The sequence below is a fragment of the Rhinolophus sinicus genome, chromosome 1 (genome assembly GCF_057876585.1).
Source record: "Rhinolophus sinicus isolate RSI-liver-muscle chromosome 1, RSI-T2T, whole genome shotgun sequence".
Lineage (NCBI taxonomy): Eukaryota > Metazoa > Chordata > Mammalia > Chiroptera > Rhinolophidae > Rhinolophus > Rhinolophus sinicus.
In genome coordinates this window covers 150567503-150589344 of record NC_142501.1, presented here as the reverse complement: position 1 = coordinate 150589344, position 21842 = coordinate 150567503, and the positions used below count along the sequence as shown (strand labels likewise).

The window sequence follows — 21842 nt, the reverse complement described above, 5'->3', positions numbered from 1 at the left end:
TAAAATGTGTATACAATTTTTTTGGCATCCCCAGTATATAATGATTCTTGGCATAGTAGTTTTAGTAATTCAAAGGTAAAGGAGTTGACAACAAAAGATAACTCTATACAGGGTTCTGCGATGAAGGGGTGTGTGCTGCTGTTCCATTTGGAAGAGGATTGCTCAGGATTTATATCCTTTCAATTGGGTAGTAATGAAGGGGTAATGATTATTGGTTCTTGATGCAGGAGAGTTTCACTTTTCCCCAATAGTACTTAAGAAATCATCTCATATATCTTATCTTCAATTAGCAATAATCGCGCATCAGATAAACCTCATTGGCTACTATACTGCCACTGCGCAAACTCCTGTATCTTCTTTGGACTCTCTCTCTCTCTCTCTCTCTCTCTCTCTCTCTCTCTCTCTCTCTCTCTCTCTCTCTCTACCCCACCCTCCCTCCCTCTCTCTCCTGACCCCTCCCCCTCTCTCTTATCCTTAAACTCTCTTGCATTCTCACTCTTATTTTCTAATTTGACATATTTTCAATGAAAACCACTCTTTGCATTTGACAAGTTTCATTTATAACAATCCACACCCCTAAACAAAATATCCATCTCAATCAAAATAGAAGTCATTACAAACAGGATAGGAACATAGTAGTAGTCCTCCTTATTAAATGCTTCCATTGAATAAATGGCTGAAAAGTGAATGAATAAAACAGGAATTCTAATCTTATTCCTGTCACCAGCTGCCTATGTGATCCTGGCAGTGTCCTAGACATTTTTCACCTTAATTTATCCTCTAAAATTAGGGATATTATTATTTTCACTTTCCTCAGGATTTTTGTAAGCATCAAATAAGATAATGCAGGGGATGTCTTTTGTCAATCATTGGTCAATTTTTCCCCAAAATTAAAAGATGAAGTGGGTTGAATTTAAGGGGATAATGTCTCTGCAAAAGAAACTTCCTGTAATTCATTTGTAACTGACATCTGGTTTTCTGGTTTTTAAAAAAAAAAACAAAAAAACAGATGTTGTTTGCATTCTCCTTTTCTTTAAATTTTAAACATTTCAGTTATGAACACTATTAAACTATACTGACAATAGGAATAAGAAAAGAATTTGAAAAGTAATATAATCTAAGTTACTATTATTTAGTAGTATATTCATTTAAATGTGAACATTAAATCTGAAAAGCCACTGCCTCTTGATTGCAGATTAAGTCTTTCAATCCTGAACCAACATGGCAGCCTAAGAGCATTGTGTTATCCTTATCGATATATTTTTCTCAATATTTCCTGCTATGATTAGAATATCATTTCTGAAAGGTCTCCTGAGGAAATAGTTTTCTGAATAACATTATCTGAGGAAGAAATTTTGTAAGTGGTACTATCATTCACCTGCCATTCAGAAAAGTAGCATGAATGTATAGGAAAAACTCTAAACCTAAGAGTTAAAGATGAGGTTACTAATGAGTCTCCGTGCAAATCAGTAGAAACAATATAAATGTAAAAGTCATCCCTGTACCCATTATCAGATAAATACAAACAAAGGAGGACAGAAAAGATAAAACCTGTCAAAAAAAAATTCTCTCTAAAAATTTGTGCATGAAGAAATGCCAGTTATCCATAATCCCTTTCTCAAACTTGCAATTACTGAGAGGAAGAAGGGAAGACAGGACTTGGGAAATTTTCATTAATGCATCTTGTAGCACTTTTAATAATTATTGTCACCAGATGCACTGGAATTTAGTGTAAGGTTGCTACGTCACAGATGTGAAGTCTATTCATCACTTTTGCTAATCTGCCACAAATTTTAGTCACTTCAGGTACCAGTAATACCATGTTACAGTCAGGGCCGAGGAGACCTTTTCAGTTCAAGGAGCCTTTTTCCATGCCAGGCTTCTTAACCCATTGCTGCTTATCTGGGACTTACTGGAAGTTCTTCAAGGTCCAGAATTGTTTCTTTATTTTATCTGAGCAGCACCATAGGTCCATTGTCTCCAGGCCTGTACAATATATTTATCGCTTCATCAGACTATTTCAGGGTAGCTGGTTTTTACAGGGTATATTATTTTCCTAGGAATACTGTAACAAACTAGCACAAAGATAATGGCTTAAAACAACGGAAATTTATTGTCTCACATTTCTGGAGTTTTGATGTCCAAAATCAAGATATTGACGAGGTCATGCTCCCTCTGAAACCTGCAGGGAAAATCCTCCCTTACTTCTTCCTAGCTTCTGGTAATTGGCAAAAATCCTCAGCATTCCTTGGCTTGCCTCTGCAGCATTTCAATCTCTGCCTCTGTCATCACATGGCATTCCCCCTTGTGTATCTCTGCCTCCACATGACATTTTCTACTTTACATAAGTACGTTTACCACATTGGATTAGGTCTCACCCTAATGACTTCATCTTAACTTGATTACACTTATAAAGATGCTATTTCCAAATAAAATCACATTTCCAGGTCAGGGATTAGGACTTCAACATATATTTTGGGGGACACAATTCAACCCATAACAGAGGGCTATGGATGCTTTTCCTCAGCCCTTGGTGCCATGTCCTTTTGGAACTTGCAAACCTCAATTCTTGTGGGACAAAACAAGTAACTGTACTCCCTAATTCTCCTAATTTATTTTGGGGTAAATGGGAGAATTCTAGATTCTTCACTCTGCTGCACTGAGGATGTATGCATAGCCTTTGTCATGTAATTTTGCAGTACCACCCCACTATGGACAACATATATTTCCCTGCCCAAGAACGTAAGGCTTGCTCATGTGACTTGCTTGGCCAGTGAAGCTTAGTGGGTGTATTACACTGTAAGATTAAACTGCATTTGTTTGATTTGACTTGGTTCTTGGACTCCTGCCATAAGTCTTGAGAAGAATATGCCCCAAGTCACCACAAGTTAAAGAAAAATGAGAAACAGGTGGAAATGTCTGATCCAATCTTTACCCTGTAAACAAGCTGAGTTAATCTGCAGATTAGAGCAGAAGTAACCTGCTGACTCACAGTCTGTGCAAGAGAAATAAGTACTTATTGTGAACCACTAAATATTGGGATGGTTTGTTTCACAACATTATTACAGCAATAGCTGAACAATATATGTTCTGCTCTGTTCTGCTAATTCAATATATATGCCCACTGAATCACTCCCTTGTCTCTAAAATTTTCCAGATTGATTGTGCAGGTTCTTACTATCAACAATGATGCCAGGTTTAATTTATTTAGACAACTACTCAATATTAAAAGAAATGCATCTGGTTTATGTGCCATTTATCTCAGAAACTATATTTCTGATATTATTTGTAATTATTGTATTGGTCTATCATAAATTCTACTGAAATTAACTTCCCACATGATGGCAAAATCCGTGGGCATATGTGAAATATTCAGAGAGGGTCTCTTATAGGTAAGGTGACCATGCACTTTGGGACACCTTTGAGAATGCAAGGGAATGATCTTAATGGATATGCCATAATCTGTCATAAACCAGACTTCCTGAGCATACTGGCATGTATGAATACTGTTCTTACAGTAAAACAACATTGAAGTACATAAACAATGTAATTTCACTCATTGCTCATTTAGTACCTTAATGTCTCTCAGATAAATGCTTGTTGAGATATTTGCATTTAGATTTACAAGATACAGCAGTCAGAAATAATAACTCCAGAGAGCTCCGAGGAGGAAAAACAGCAATTTACCTTTTTTTGGATACAGGTTAGCTGAGTCTCTATTTACTGTTAGAATGATTCCTACTGTGGAAGATGATGAAGAAAATATTTCAGAAAGAATTCAGTCTGCTCAGGAAGCAGTTTTTTTCCTGTTGAAATTTCAAATTCCAGGAATATATAGAACTGGTTCTCTTATTGCATAGACAAACAGAAAATCCAAACCACATGTCTTTTCCCCTTACATACCCCAATTACCCTCAAAGCCTTCAATACTGGTTTTCAGAATAAAAAGATGATTTAGCTGTCTATTTTTCTGTTTTCCTACTCTACTCCATCAAAGAGTGGTTCAGGACTCCTAGGAATTCCTGAGATGCTTTCAAAAGGTAGATAAGATCAAAATTATCTCATAATAAATCTAAGACATCATTTGTCACTTCAATGTGTTGAAATTACAATGATAGTGAAAAAAGAAGAAATGAGTAAAACTGGTGAGATATTAGCACGAATTAAAGCAGTGACTCAAAACTGTAACAGTAATCATGCATTCTTCAATACCATGTGCTTACAATGAAAAAAAAGTTAAAGCTCAATTAAAAATATTGAGAAAGCAGTAAATATTTTGATTTTCAAAAATATCAACCCTTGAGTACACAACTTTCACATTTTCTGTGCAATGATATAAGTACACATAAAGTATTTCTGCTATATCATGAAGTACAATGGTAGTCTCACAGTAAACCTGTATGAACATTTGTGTACTAGTGTGTTTATTTAAGCCAAAAACAGACACCACTGTTATTGGAAAGTATATCTGACACACAAACTATGAGTATTCAGACTTGGATGTCTGGCAGATCTCTTCTTGAAAATGAACCCAGTGATACTGCCATATAGAGAAAAACAAGGGACAAGTATGGTGCCAAGAATTTAAGCAAAAAATTGAATTTGAATTTCGGATAATGTTTATCCATTCTCATGAACTTAAAAGTCCCCAATAGGCAAATAATTTTCTGATAAGATCAGAGATAATGTTAAGGAAGGTGATATTTTGATATTTGATTTATGCAATGAACTGTATCAACATTTAGAAGATTTCCATAATGCAGTGAACAAATATTTTACAAACAACCAAGGTATGATGTTATAAAATAACACACAGAGAAATGATGCAAAGTGCAAAATAGACAGTGGACTTTCAGGTCACAATGAACAAAACGTTCATTAATAGTGTTTAATATTTTATACAGCAATTGACGTTTATAAAGACGTCAAGAAAGTATGACAAGAAAGTATTACATGTTGAGTTTTTGAGTATTAAAATTTTGGACGTCATCAAAATGGTGGTGTGATTTGAGCCTCTGGAAATCTTCCCTGGAATTTACAACTAATTGAACAACTATAACTCCACAAATGACTCCCTGCACAGCAGACAGGCAAGATGAAGAGGCCCACTACTGAATTCAACTAAAGGTGCGAGCGAGGGAGGAGGGAAGGGAGAAGTGCGCGGAGACGGAGCCGCGTAGGCTCAGGACACAGACCTAGCCAAGTGCTCCGAGCTCGCTGGATCCCGGAACTACCGCAGCTGCGGGAGAGGGAAGAACTCGGACTGCTAGGGCTCTGCTTATGGCCCACAGGGCTGAGGGGACAGCATATAACACGGCTGAACCCAACGCTCAGGGCAGAGACCTCGGAGCAAAGACTGAGGGAAGAAGGCTGAAAATGGTGGTTTAAGCCCTCACTGCCAAGCAGAGAACGGAAGACTTAGGCACTGAGACTAGCCGCCCCCTCCCTACCCTCCCAGAGCTCGCCCCTCCATGACCTGCCCAGTGCTAGAAGTGGAACAGTAGCAGTGTCAGATCAAAAGAACAGAGTATTTGCTGTTATGAGAACTGTAGACTGCAGACACAGATTCGCAGCCCAACTAGTTCAGGCAAAGGGGAGGGAGCTGTGGAAGCAGGACCGGCTGTGGTGGTGGTCACCGCCATTGCTCTGGGCCACCTCTCACAACTCACCCTGCCCCAGGCCCCACCTATCTGGGCAGATCCTTGCAGGAGTAAACGGAACTACTGAAACATACGGGCTCTAAATCTGGTGCAGGAAGAGCTTTGGAACTTCAAAAGCTCTCCACATATGCACATGGACACAGTGCCCTGTGACCCAGGTGAAATATTAACAGAGGGGAAGCCCATCTCCCAGGGAATCCCCCCATTGTGTGAGAAGCTGGAATAATGCTGAGAAAACATAGCACTACAGTGTGGGAGAGAAAATAAAACATTCTACCAACAAGTACTGGAAAACAAAAGAAAGACCGCTTTCTATCAACCTGTTGCAGAAGCCACTCCTGTAGATGTCTAGGAAGAGAAATAATTAACTGCCATGAATAAATCATTAATTGCCATGAATAACCAAGGCAACAAGACAGCTTGGAAAGAAAGTGAAAAGTCTCCAGAAAAGGAACTTAAAGATATGGAAATATGTGACTGAAATGACAGAGAATTCAAGATTGAAGTTATGAAAAAACTCAATGAGATGCAAGTAAACACAGAAAGGCAGTTTAATGAACTCAGACACACAATCAAAGAACAACATGAGCATTTTACGAAAGAGATTGAAATTTTAAAAAAAGAACCAAATAGAATTTCTGGAGATTAAGAACTCAATAGAAGAAATTGAGAATGAAATAGCCAGCTTAGGTAGTAGAGTTGACCAGATGGAGGAAAGAATCAATGACATCGAAGATAGAAACCTGGAAATGACACGGATGGAAGAAGAAAGAGACTTGAGACTTAAAAGAAATGAAAGAACTCTACAAGAACTTTCTGACTCCATCAGAAAGACCAATATAAGAATAATGGGCATACCAGTAGGAGAAGAAAGAGAGAAGGGAACAGAGAATATATTCAAAGAAATTGTTGATGAGAACTTCCCAATGTTGTGGACAGAACTGGATCCTCGAATCCAAGAAGCAAATAGAACACCTAATTACCTCAATCCCAACAGGCCTTCTCCAAGGCACATTGTATTGAAGCTGTCTAAAATCAACGACACAGAAAGAATCCTCAAGGCAGCCAGGGAAAAGAAGATGGTAACCTACAAAGGAAAGCCCATTAGAATATCATCAGATCTTTCAGCACAAACTCTACAAGCCAGGAGCGAGTGGAACCAAATATTCAAACTATCGAAAGACAGAAATTATGAGCCAAGAATAATATATCCAGCAAAGATATCCTTTAGATATGAAGGAGGAATGAAGACTTTTCCAGACATACAGAAGCTGAGGGAATTTTCTAATACACAACCTGCACTACAAGAAATACTAAAGGAGGCTATTTGATCACCATCAAAAGGGACAATTTGTGGCAACCAAAACATAAAAAGGGGCAGAGTAAAGGCCTGAACCAGAATATGGGAATGGAGAAAGTAAGCGTGCTCAAGAAAATGGAATACTCTACATATCAAACTTTGTTTTATATAAACTTAAGGGTAACCACTCAAAAACAAACAAACAAACAAAATCCAGAACTGAAATATATACTGTAATAAAAGAAGAAACAGAGGGAAACAACATAGAATATCACCACACAGAAATAACACACAACAACAAAAAGGCAAAGAAAAACTGTAGACACAGCTTTACCAGAAAACTAAAGATAGAATGACAGGAAATCCTCACATATCAATAATCACCCTAAATGTAAATGGACTGAACTCACCAATAAAAAGGGACAGAGTAGCAAATTGGATAAAAAAACTAAACCCAACCATATGCTGTCTCCAAGAGACACATCTCAGCTACAAGGACAAGCATAGACTCAAAGTGAAAGGGTGGAAATTGACACTCCAAGCAAATTGTATCCAGAGAAAATAAGGTGTAGCCACACTGGTATCAGATGAAACAGACTTCAGTGTGAAAAGTGTAACAAGAGACAATGATGGACATTTCATAATGGTAAAGGGGACTATACAACAAGAAAACATAACAGTCATCAATATTTATGCCCCCAATCAGGGAGCACCAAAATATGCCAAGCCACGACCAACAGAACTAAAGGGAGAAACTGACCAAAACACAATTAAACTAGGGGACTTAAATACATCATTGACAGCTATGGATAGATCATCCAAACAGAAAATAAATAACGAAATAACCTAAGTGACACATTAGATGAAATGGACATAATTGACATATATAGAGCACTTCATCCTAAAACATCAGGCTATACATTTTTTTTTTTCTAGTGTACATGAAACATTCTCAAGGGTAGACCATATATTGGGACATAAAATCAGCCTCAGCAAATATAAGACGATTGAAATCATACCAAGCATAATCTCTGATCACAAGACTTTGAAATTGGATATCAAATGCAAAAAGAAAGCAGGAGAAAACACAAATACATGGAGAATAAACAACAGACTTTTAAAGAACGACCGGGTCAAAGAAGAAATTAGAGGAGCGATCAAAAGATACATAGAAACAAATGACAATGAAAATACATCCTACCAAGATTTTGGGGATGCAGCGAAAGCAGTTTTAAGAGGAAAAATATATATCATTACAGGCCTATCTCAGAAAGAAGAAAAACCCCAAATAAATAACCTCATGTTACACCTTAAAGAACTAGAAAAAGAACAACAAATGAAAACCAAGGTCAGCAGAAGAAGGGAAATAAATAAAACTCAGAGCAGAACTAAATGAAATCAAGAACAAAAAGACCATAGAAAAAATTAATGTGAAAAAGACCTGTATCTTTGAAAAGATTAAGAAAAATGACAAACACTTGGCTAGAGTCACTAAGATAAAAAGAGAGAAGACACTAATTAACAAAATCAGAAATGAAAAAGGGGAGTTATCACGGATGCCACAGAAATACAAAGGATCATCCAACAATGCTATGAAGGACTATATGCCACCAAATTCAATAACCTAGAAGAAATGGACAAGTTCTTAGAAACATATAGCCTTCCTAGGCTGAACCATGGAGAACTAAAAAATCTAAACAGACTGATCACCAGTAATGAAATTGAATCACTCATCCAAAACCTTCCCAAAAGCAAAAGTCCTGGACCAGATGCCTTCACTAGTGAATTCTACCAAATCTTCAAAGAGGATCTAATACCAATCCTGCTCAAACTCTTCCAAAAAATTGAAGAAGATACAGTACTCCCTAATTCGTTTTATGAGGCCAACATTACCGTGCTACCAAAACCTGGTAAGGACAACACAAAACAAGAAAATTATAGACCAATATCTCTGATGAATACAGACGCAAAAATCCTAAACAAAATTCTAGCAAATCGAATACAACAATGCATTAAAAAGATTATTCATCACGACCAAGTGGGGTTCATCCCCGGGGCACAAGGATGGTTCAACATCCGCAAATCCATCAATGTGATACATCACATAAACAAAATAAAGGACAAAAATCATGTGATTATATCAATTGATGCAGAAAAAGCATTTGACAAGATATGACATCCATTTATGATTAAAACACTTAGTAAAATAGGTATAGAAAGGTAATACCTTAACATAATAAAGGCCATATATGACAAACCCTCAGCTAATCTCATAATTAATGGTGAAAAACTGAAGCCCTTTGCTCTACGTTCAGGAACATGACAGGACTGTCCCCTTTCACCTCTGCTTTTCAACATAGTGTTGGAAGTCCTTGCCAGAGCAATTAGGCAAGAGAAAGAAGTAAAAGGCATCCAAATTGGGAATGAAGAACTTAATTGTCATTCTTTGAAGATGACATGATGCTATATATAGAAAACCCTAAAGACTCCACCAAAGAGCTATTAGAAACAATCAACGAATACAGTAAAGTTGCCAGCTACAAAATCAACGTACCAAAGTCCATTGCATTCCTATATACTAACAATAAAATCTCAGAAAAAGAAATACAAAAAACAATTCCTTTTGCAATTGCAGCGAAAAGAATAAAATACCTAGGAATAAACTTAACCAAGGACGTGAAAGACCTATATGCTGAAAACTATAAGACATTTTTGAAAGAAACTGAAGAAGACAAAAAGAAATGGAAAGACATTCCGTGCTCATGGATTGGAAGAATCAACATAGTTAAAATGGCCATATTACCCAAAGCAATCTACAGATTTAATGTAATCCCCATCAAAATCCCAATGGCATTTTTTTAAAGAAATGGAATAAAAAATCATCAGATTTGTTTGGAACCACAAAAGACCTAAATAGCCAAAGCAATGTTAAGGAAAAAGAATAATACTGGAGATATCACACTCCCTGACTTTAGCTTGTACTACAGGGCTATAATAATCAAAACAGCATGGGATTGGCAGAAAAACAGACACATAGAACAATGGAATAGAATTGGGAACCCAGAAATAAAACCACATAAATATGGACAGATAATTTTTGACGAAGAAGCTAAAAACATACAATGGAAAAAAGACAGCCTCTTCAATAAATGGTGCTGGGAGAATTGGATAGCCATGTGCAAAAGAATGAAACTGGACTGCTCTCTGTCACCATGTACCAAAATTAACTCAGAATGGATCAAAGATTTAAGCGTAAGACCTGACACAATAAACTTCATAGAAGAAAACATAGGTACTAAACTTATGGACCTTGGGTTCAAAAAGCATTTTATTAATTTGACTCCAAAGGCAAGGGAAATAAAAGCTAAAATAAACAAATGGGACTATATGAAACTGAAAAGCTTTTGCACAACAAAAGAAACCATAGACAAAATAAAGAGGCAACCAACTGAATGGGAGTAGATTTTTGCAAACAGTGCCTCCGATAAGGGGCTAATATCCAAAATATACAAGGAACTCATGAAACTCAACAACACAAACAAACAACCCAATTGAAAAATGGGCAGAGTACCTGAAGAGACATTTCTCCAAAGAGGACCTACGAATGGCAAATAGACATATGAAAAAATATTCAGCATCAGAAATAATCAGAGAAATGCAAATAAAAACCACAATGAGATATCACCTCACCCCAGTCAGAATGTCGATCATCAACAAGACAACTAGTAACAAGTGTTGGAGAGGCTGTGGAGAAAAAGGAACCCTCATACACTAATGCTGGGAATGCAGACTGTTGCAGCCATTATGGATGGCAGTGTGGAGGTTCCTCAAAAAATTACGACTAGAATTACCATATGACCCAGCAATCCCTCTACTGGGTATCTACCCAAAAAATCTGAAAACATTTATACATAAAGACACGGGTGCTCCAATGTTCATTGCAGCTTTGTTTACGGTGACCAAGACATGGAAACAACCAAAATGTCCTTCAATAGATGAATGGATAAAGAAGTTGTGGTATATATATGCAATGGAATACTACTCGACGGTAAGAAAAGATTATATAGGAACATTTGTGACAACATGGATGGATATTGAGATTATAATGCTAAGTGAAATAAGTCAGAAAAAGTAGAGATTTATATGATTACACTGATATTTGGTATGTAAAACTGAAAACAACAAAAGAACAAGACAAACAACTGAAGAAATAAAAACTCATAGACACAGACAATAATTTACTGGTTACCAGAGGGTAAGGGGGGAGGCGTGTGCGAGATGAGGGTAAGGGGGATCAAATATATGGTGATGGAAGGAGAACTGACTCTGGGTGGTGAACACACAATGGGATTTATAGATGATGTAATGCAGAATTGTACACCTGAAATCTATGTAATTTTATTAACAATTGTCACCACAATAAATTTTAAAAAATTAATACAGTTTTGCTTTCTTAAAATGTGTATACATTTTTGGCACCCTCTGTATATAACCCATGTGAATAAAAGATTTTTGTGGTAATAAACTATTTTTTATGACTACAAAAGGGTCCTAAAGACAAAAGATTTGAGTACCATTTTCTAGTGAAAAACTTGTTGTCTCTTCTGGATTGTTTTTTTGTTTTTTTTTGTTTTTTTTTTTTTAAATTGATAAAGATACAGAGATAAAAATCACCTTTTATTTCCCGAAATCACTGCTCTTTATAATCCAAATTCTCGTCAACTCTTGTTTCTTATTTTAAGAAGAACATTAATAAAACTTACACCATTAAATTATCTGTTGGAAGCCCTACACTGGTGGTAGAAAATCAGTTGGGTAAAGTTTATGTAAAGTATAGGCCAAAATGGCAGTGATATGATTATGATTCTTCTGTTGTGTCTTTTCTATGAAGTATTATATGAAATTAGAAGAGTTACACTGTGTATTTCTCTTCTGGATGAGATTAGCCACCCATTTCCATCTCTTTATCTACTGTGAGCTGCTTTCAAATTGTTAAAGTAATGGGTTGCATAGCTAATGTATTTGTTCAGAAAGAAAAGAAATTGCTTTTGACATACATTAAGAAAAAAGTTCTGATGTTTTCTTAGGATTAAACTTATTTTCTGTCCCTGTAGTTTGGTGATAGTCTTTTTTTTTTCACCTGTTTGCATTTTTGTTTTATTTTATTTAGTTTTTGTTTTTGGGATTTTGGGCTCAGTGCTTTTTATAAATAAACTCTCAAGGTTTTGGTTTTTTGCTTCTTTTTCTTGTGTGTGTGTGAGTTCTACTTCAAAGCTTAAGGATTTTATTAACGAATTTACTGTTCTCTAATGACTTACTACAGAGCTAGTTTCAGGGAGAAGCTAATTAATTTAAGTTCCCTGATTTTAGGCACAGTCTATTCACTAGAATCCTCACATTATGATTCTGTGAGTTGTAGACATACAAGACAAAGAAAACTTTAAAAAAACACTAGAAAAACTAATATAGGAAAATGGATAAAATGAGTTTAAAAAGATGATATTCCAATATATGAAATCCAAGAACAAACTCTCTTATAGATAACTAAGTTTATCCCTTGACAAGTTGAAAAGCTAAACGTGGAGGGGAAATATTCTGTGCATTGGAACCTTCAGCTTTGTTGCTCCAGGAAACATATCCTTGAGGAATAAATGGACTGGATGGGTCTTGTCAGAATAATAGTAAAGGATTTTTTTCTCATCCTATGACTCAAACTTCTAAATTGTATTAGAAATGAATATCTATAAGGATGTGCAAGATATGCTCTTTTGTATTTTTTATTCAGTACCTACCAGAGTTTGTGGCACATAGTAGACCGGAAATATACGTTTGTTCAACAGTGATCTGAAGTAGTTCCATGTTAGTTTTCTTTGACAAATTTCAACATGCAAAAAAATGCCCCCAGTATCCAAAATCATTTTTTCTTCAAGAAACCGTTGCCAGTGCAATACTGATCCTGAAAACATCCCCAGGATCTTCTTCTTTTTTTTCTTTTTTTTTTTTTTTTTTCCTGCTTCTATTCTAACTATTTGATGTAAAAATTAAATACATGTGTGTTCAGGAAATATAACAGCAATGAACTTTGGCTACTATACTCAGAAATGTGAGTATTTAAGTAATAAAAGGTTAATCCTATACCAGAAGGGGCCAGGAATTCTCTTTTGCCTGCTTACTATAGAAGAGTCAAATGATAGCATGTGGCAGCGTGCAGCTCAGGAGAAAATGTGTGCCAGAGTTACACAGAATGAAATGTCCAAAGCCCCAGATGTACAATAAAGGCTGCCTAGAGAAAGGGAAGGGGGACATATTTCCTCTGAAATCTTTTGAAATGTTGCCCTTTAAATCTTTCTGAGACTTTAGGCTGTCAAAATGGCAAAGTAGACACAAATAGGGGGGGGAATGAAGGAAGAGCTATATTTTACACCTACAATTTGGAGTGCCATAGAAGTTTTGGGTAAAGAATGAACTTCACAGCAGTACAGGATAAACATTGCTTGCTGTGAGGTTCTCACGTTTACAGGCTCAGCTGAAGGTGACTATTGGCATAATAGTGCAATGCTGTAGACCTGATGTGCTCTTTTCGAACAACTCATTCAATATTCCCATTTAGCAAGAAACAGTGAAGGGACAGTTCTATGCCTTGCAACTTCACATTATAAAATAAGAAAAAAAATTACATAGTTGAAATTGCCAGTGAGGATGAGAACTTAGATCAATTAATTCAGCTTCCAGTGAAAAATGATCTACTCTGCATGGTGAGGAAATGCAGTCTGCGATTAGACTATACCTTGCAGTGGTGGACTTGGAAGGAGTTCTTGTAGCACAGGAATAAAGACAGATCAGGAAGTGATGAAATGAAACACCTAGACTATTCAGGAGATCAAATTAACTTTAGTCTAAAACCCTAGGTTTAAATTATTCAAAGTTAAATTCAAGAAGGAAAAAAAAAAAAACCTCAAAAATAATTTGAATTACCACAACTAATGACTATAAAGTATACTTCATGCTAACAAAGACGTTCCACCTCAAAATTTTCTCACAATTCTAATTTTGAAATTCTTGAAGGTTTCTGAAACTTTTTCAAGATTGTTTGTGCTTATTACTATGTACTTTTGGCAAGATATTTAATTTCCCTTGTCCAGCTTTATATTGCTTAGCCAATGTAATCACATTTTATGAGTTCTTAAAGTTTGCTTTATGTTGTAAATGAGGGTTTTATTTAAATAATTAAAGTTAGAAATCATTTTAACTTTTACAAATGAATACTTGAACGAGAAATCAACCCAATTATAAATCACTAGTTTCTCCTAATGGGGTACTTGCTTGAGGGACATTTTTGTATTAGTAAGTTAAATTTTACTTAAATAGAAATATATTCATCTTAAACAACATAGCAAATTTAATATAATCTAAAATATCTCAATCCACATCAGGTAGCACCTTATATTTTTTAAAAAAATATATTTTCCATATAATATATACTCATTTATAGAGTCAATCTTTAAACTTTACCATGTGCTAGTAAATACTAATGACAATATAGATACTACTAATTATTATCTTAAAAAAAAAAAAGGAAAGCTATCGGTGGAATAGAGTTTACTGGACTTACGTTTATGCAGATAATAAGTATAACCTCTAGACAAAATATAAAACACTGTAGAGTGATCAAAATCAGGCAGAATTTGAAGAGAATTTGACTCTTGAAAGAAAGGAACTGCATTAGATTAGATCCATGTTTATACAGATTTTCCCCTGTGGGCAGTCTCACATCTAAAGGTCATGGAGTAGCTAAATTTCATTAAAAAGTCACAGACTTATGTTGAGGTATCACAAGACAAAGTTTAGGGCTGCCAGATTTCTGGGATGTGATTTGAAGGAAAAAAAAAATCAAACTGAAAGGAAGGGTGCACAGAGAGGAAGCCCTAGACCATATATGCCCAGAAACTATACATGCATGTGGGAGATTTCAAGGAGCCCAGCAGAAAGCAATATGCTGCTAACAGCACACGAGAGACAGAAATTGGTACATGTTAGATGTTTGGTAAACTCATTGGATTTTCCCTTGGAATCTAATAATGGCCACACCTGTTTTCAGGCCTAAGGAATTCACTCTGGGACTAAAGGCAAACCAATACAGACCTGCTCTAAGCAAGCATACAAATCAAGACTCCAGGATTTCAAGTTAATCAGTTACTTAAATACCATCTATCTAGAACACAAATTTTCAGAGGAAGATAACAAAAACCAGTGTCCTTAAAATAAATCATCCAGATTACAGTAAAAATTAATAAATGTAAACCAGCATATCTAACGCATAGTCAAGAGAAGAAGCAGCCAATAGAAACATACACTTATTTCAGATAACACAGAGGGTAGATTAGTAAGTAAAGACTTTAAAGCAGCTAACATACAATGTCAAGGAGTTAAAGAAAAATATGGTCATAATAATCAAATGGATAATTTCAACAGATAAATGGAAACTTTACAAATAAAGATATGGAAATTCTAGTACAGCAAGTACACTATCAGAATTTAAAAATTCACAGGATCCAGACAATATTAAGTTAGCAAGCAAAGAGAGAGACAGAGGGAAGAGAGGCAGAGAGAAAGAGGAAAGGTAAAGATAGGAAAAGGGGATTTATCTAATGAACAAAACAAAGAAAAAAATTCCAAAAGTAGAGGGAGAATGGAAAGTAAATAATAATAATAATAATAATAATAATACTTGAAGAAACTTAGAAAGTATATATTACTTATAGATCTAAGTTGCTCAGAGAAATCCAAATTTATACATATGAATAAACCAACATCTAGTCACATCAGAGTCAAATTGCAGAAAACCAAACATGAGGAAAACCTTGCAAAATGCCAATGAAAAAAAAAAAGCATTTTATATAAAGAGGAGCATGGATAATAATGCTGGCTAAATTCTGATCAGATAATGTGAAGGAAAGAAGACAATGGTATATCTTTATAATCTGTTGAAATTTAAATATATATATATATATATATATATATATATTCTTTAAACAGAATAGAATTATCTGTCTAGTTTAAATATTCTTCAAAAATGGAGAAAAAATGAGATATTTTCAAGTGAAGAGGTATGAGAGAATCTATCCTCAGAAGACATGAATGACAAAAATGCTAAGTGAAGGTCTTGAGACTGATGGGAAATGATGTAAAACAAAACCTCAGCTCTACAAGAAGGATTGAAAAAAGTAAGAAATAGAAAATACATGGATAAGTATATTAAATACATAAAATACCATCTTATTTTTTATTCTCTTTATTTCTTAATAAAAGCAACTCACAGTTTAAAATTATAAAATTCTAATGTGAGGTTTGTCATATTTGTGTGTGTGTATGTATAAACCGTATCACAAAAGTTGGAGATAACGCATGAGTGTTTCATTTTCTGTGCATTTTACATTAGCTCTTAGCCAACTGTGACAAATTATGAATGCAAATTATAATCTGTAGAAGAGAAAGTATACAAAAACTTGAATTAAAAAACCACTAGTGGGTTATAATGTGCTGAAAATAATATTTGATTAATACATAAAATACAGCAAAGGAGGAACAGAAAATGGAACAATTATAAAAAATATAGAATGGTAAAGCTAAATTAACCACAAAAATAATTATAATAAATTTAAATGAATCAACCAAAAGGCAGAGTTTGTAAGACTAAATTGAAAAAGGAAGGTTTGTTGTCTATAAGTTATTTGCTTTAAATCGAAAGATACAGTTGGTTAAAAGTAAAGGATAGAAAGACATATACAATACAAACATTAATCAAAAGAAAGCTAGAGTGCTTATATTAATATTAGATGAACTAGAATTTAGAATGAGGAATAATATCTGGGATAATGAGGGATATTAATATGAATAAAAATCAATTCATCAAAGGGACAAAACTATCCTAAATAAGCCTCATCTAGTAACAGAACCTTGACAAACATGAAGCAAAAATAGGTAAAATGATCTAGAGCAATAGAAATTGAATAAAAATAATTTTTACACATACAAGTGGATATTGATTGAAAAAATTCACATTGAAAATTTCTGAAGTAATGGGAATATTCTATATTTAATCTGGGTGGTGACTACAGTTCATATAAATTTATCAAAACTTAGTGAACTGTATATTTAAGACTTACTCATTTCATTGTATGTGAATTTTCACCTCACTGAAAACAAATATCAAAGGATGTGTTAGATCCGAGTATGTGTTACAGTAACCCACGATACTAGATTTAATTTATTATCCTCATGCATATGATGAGGTAGATATGATTTTGTAATATTCTGGAATTTATTTCAAGAGAGATTAAATGATTTATTCAAGGTCATGGAATCCGTGGCAGAATCACTATTTAAATGCACTTTGATATTTATTTCACTATACCGTACTCTAATTAAAAGACCCTATGTAACATAAGTATTATCATCTCTCTTATATAATCATGATATTAGTTTTTTGTTATGCTTTTCTATTTTTGTTTTCTTCATCCATGATCATTGTGCTGTAAATCATCGTGCTATAAAGGTTTGAGTCTTCAGTAAAGCCATTGTCAAGAGAATCTTTCTTTGTTAAGAGTGGAAAAGTTAAGATAGCTGAGGTAAATTTCTCAGTGATCACTAGTATGCGGAACATTCCAAGAATTACAAACAATTCTATGAAACACTATGCTAATTGAACGGAAATTAATCAATCATAGGAGCAAAATAAGCCATATATAGACAATACACTTCAACATTACTATTACAACGATATTTTAATAAAATTGTCTTTTCATGAGGGCTTAGGGTGTTTATTTACTTTCTTTCTTCTGTATTTCCATTTTCTTTTAAATTGACAAAAAACAAAAACAAAACCAAAACACAACAAAACATTTTTTCAAAGGGTAAATTTTTTTAACGTGATTTGTAATTATAATGTCACTTGAGTAATTTGGAGGTTTAAAATTGTCATCCTTGCCTTATTTGAGGCTCACCTTCTCCTTAGAGACAACTGAAAATTAATGGGAGTGATCAAGCCTTATTTCTGAATACTAACTGTCTCAGAGGGAACTTTCTGCTATCTTGAATAGCAGAGAATTAATAATCCTGGACTTAACAAATTTAAAAATGTAGTAAAATACACAACAGTAAAATTTTACAGAACTATCCTTATTGACTCAGAAAGCATTTGAGAATCTCATAATATATCAGGGTCCTTCAGCATTGTGAATATTGTGATTATCATTGTCTGTCATAGACTTATAAACTAGTCATTTGAACTTTCAATTGGTTTGAATTCTACATAAAAAAAAGTCTATTATGTTTATAGAAGTCTTACATTTTAATTCAATAGATAATATTATTGCTTTGCATGAATCAGCACTTTATATGTAGCTCATCTTACAGTACTTTAATTTGTGTTTTCTGAATTGATTACATTGTTTTTCACCCATTCCTAATTTACTATTTAGTCAACCTGTTATTCATTCACTCTCAGTTGATGCCATTATTTACATCTCACTGAAAAAGGAAAGAAGGAAGGAAGGAAGGAAGGAAGGAAGGAAGGAAGGAAGGAAGGAAGGAAGGAAGGAAGGAAGGAAGGAAGGAAGGAAAGGCAGAAAGAAAGGAAAGAACCAGAGATTTTGCTCCTCACACAAAATACCCAATCAGTCAATAAACCTATATCAGTACCCATATACTCTCGCTGCACTCCAGATGCAATCAGCAATTGCCTCCACGTATGACTTGGATCCTAAAAGCAAACTCAAGAATGTTGCTCCTACAATTTTGAGCTTTCTACTTTATCACTGTTTTTGTATTCCCATCTGAATCATAGCTTACACATAAATCATACTTGAACACCTCCCATCTTAAAACCAACCAGCAAACTCTCTTCATCTCATATCCTTTTTTGTAGCGGGCCAGCCGCCACGAGTCGAACGGTTCCTGACAAGGGGAGTGGGAATGAAAAAAGGCACTCACACTTTGATGATGGCGATCACGGACCCCAGTGTTCCTGGAGACGCTGAGTTTATTTTGTCCCCAGAATTTATACCTTCTGTGGACGTGCAGTTTAACAAGTACAAAAATGCATTACCTAGTTAACAGTAAAACTTTAACTTTAACACAGGAGACACAAAATTTACTGAAACTCCCAAATGTAATTATCTTATCAATAGCCCTGATAGGCATCAGCCTTCTGTTCTGGGAACTGGCCACTCCCACCACATTCCTGAGCAGCATGCAAGCACTCTCCAGATGCAGGCAGAGACAATTGCTTCAGGGGGAGGAAATAGGTTAAGTATAAACCGAGCCATTCTGTTAAGGCTTTAAAGTTAACTGCAACCATGGCTCCCCACACTTTTTCAGATACTGTTCTTTCTTTCCTGTCTAATAGCTATGGATAGAATGTTTGGGCACCCCCAAAAGTTATCACATTGAAATTTAATATTCAGTGTGATGGCATTTGGACATGGGACTGTCGGAAGGTGATGAAGTCATGAGGTCCTCATAATCGGATTAGTGTCCTTAGGCAAAAGGCCAGAAACCTCTCTTGCCTCTTTCTATCATAGGATACAACAAAAATTCAGAAGTCTGCAACTAGGAAAAGAGCTCTTAACAAAAACCTGACCATGCGGGCACCCTAATTTTGGACTTCTAGCCTCCAAAACTATGAGAAATAAATTTCCATTGTTTGTAAGCCACCTAGTTTATGGTTCTTTGATACAGCAGCTAAAACAGGCCAAAACACTCTCCTCTCAATAAATTCTTCAAAAGAATTGTCAATACTCATTGTTTCTACTTCCTGTGCTTCAATTCTCTCTTGAACTCTCTCCAGTCGTCACTTGCAACCCGTGTTCTTCTAACATCATTGCTGTCAAAGTCACCAATAACTTCCTCTGTTTTAAGTTCTACAATCAATTCTCAGTGTTCATTTCACCAGGCCTAACAACACCACTTGATAAGTTTACCACACCCTCTTTCTTAAAATATTTCTTCCCTTGTCTCCTGGAACTCCAGTTTTCTTGGTTCTCCTCCTTGGCTTCTCCTCTTCTTTGTTGTTCTCAGCTGTATCTACAATGCGTGGAACTGTGACTACACTGATACAGACAATCAGTAAACACTTTTTGATGGAATGAAGAAATGAATAGGGCTTTAAAGTCACTCTCACTCTTCACCTCAAGGTAATCATGGAGGAGAGCCAGATATAACCATTACAAAATGAATGCCAACCATCTGTTTCTTCTAAAAACAATACAACATGAGTAGAAAATGTTCCTATAAAACTCATAAATACAGCCTAGTGATAATTGTCATAGAATTTTCTGAATGTTAAACCAGAAGATTTTTACAGATTTGTTTAAATGTTAGTATTATCTTTCTAATCAGAGTATAATTAACATTGCTTAGCATTTGGCATGTCATGTTATAGTGTTAATTTTACTGTATTCATCTACGTTATGTCCATAAATGCCACAAGTACACGTTTTCCTTTGCATATAAGATTTTCTGTGCAAATCGCATGCTTGTCAAAAGCCTTCTCGAATTAAATGGTGAGGATAGGTAGCCACATAGAAAATGTCTGTCTTACGATCACTACAACTTAAACTTTAAAAAACAAAATAAAATTAACAAAAATAACATTGTGTTAACTGTCCAAGAATTATTAATTTCTTTAACGTGACCCTTACAGGCACAAAACAGTCTCTATAAAATAAAAACCAACAGAGCAGGAAAACATGAAGTTACTACATAATTTGGCATGCATATTTGTATTTTTCTTTGTTTAAAAACAGTTTATTATAACTAAGGAAATTATTCTAATAAATGGAGACGTTACCATCTAAGAAATCATGGGATTAAAAAAAGAGATGTCATTATTCTGTTTTTTTCAGAAAGACATACTTGAAGTATGCTCAAGTAGCATAATCAGATTATTCAAGGCCAGCTCATTGTTTTACCTTTCAAGCTGACTCTTCTCTGTGTGAAAAAACAGTCATATGATTATCAGTCAGATGTGATTTACTAAATATTTGAGAATAAAAGCACCACACAATTTTAATGGATCTGTAATTGTAATTCCCAAGTATCTTTCCTTCCTCAACTAATTGGGTAATGACATTGCTAAAATTAATCCAAGGTCATCAGCTTGCACACAGTGCAGATGGTTTCTCCACTTTACAGGTATACAGGGGATTTGAGATTACTGTTGCCTGCTGCTTTTCAAACTAATTTTTATTCTTAAAAATCTACATTTTTCACTGCAGCTGAACAGCTAAGCCATATGTTGCTTTGTGAATACTTTAAAATATCTGATGCATGTAATTATTACACTAAAACTAAAATGCATTAGTAATTTTAGTTTTTGTTGTAAGAAAAGGACACTTACAGCACTATGCTTTGTGTGTGTGTGTGTTTTTTTTTTTTTTTTTTTTAATCTAAGTACCAAGCTTTAGGTTCAATTATGGTCCCAGTGAGAATTTTAACCTAAAATACATTGCTTGGCTGATCTGTCTCCTCATAGGCAATATATCCTAGTACAGTTCAGAACTCGCCTCTTGCTATTTGAGACACAATGTTAATTTATCTAGTTGCTACAAAGTTTGGCTGTGAAATGTCTTTCCAACTTCCCTTGTGGTAGCCAAGAAAAATAGGAATGAGGTATTTCTGTGCTTTTGTCAGAATTCTGACATGCCATTGGCATGTTTGACAATTTGGGGTTTTGAGAAGTCTTTTTTATGTAGCGCAATGAGAGAATTGTCTGTATTAAAAACAGTAATAGCAGTAATACTGGCTATTTGTTAATATTTATCAGTCATCAAAGTGTTTGCATATAAAATACCTTCTTTACACAAAACCAGTCAGAGATCAGA

General features: G+C 34.9%; 1 pseudogene; it reads right to left on the bottom strand.

The window, feature by feature from the left end:
- Nucleotides 1-269: 269 nt before the first annotated feature.
- On the bottom strand, nt 270-347 carry LOC141570330 (U4 spliceosomal RNA; annotated as a pseudogene).
- Between the last annotated feature and the right edge of the window lie 21495 nt (nt 348-21842).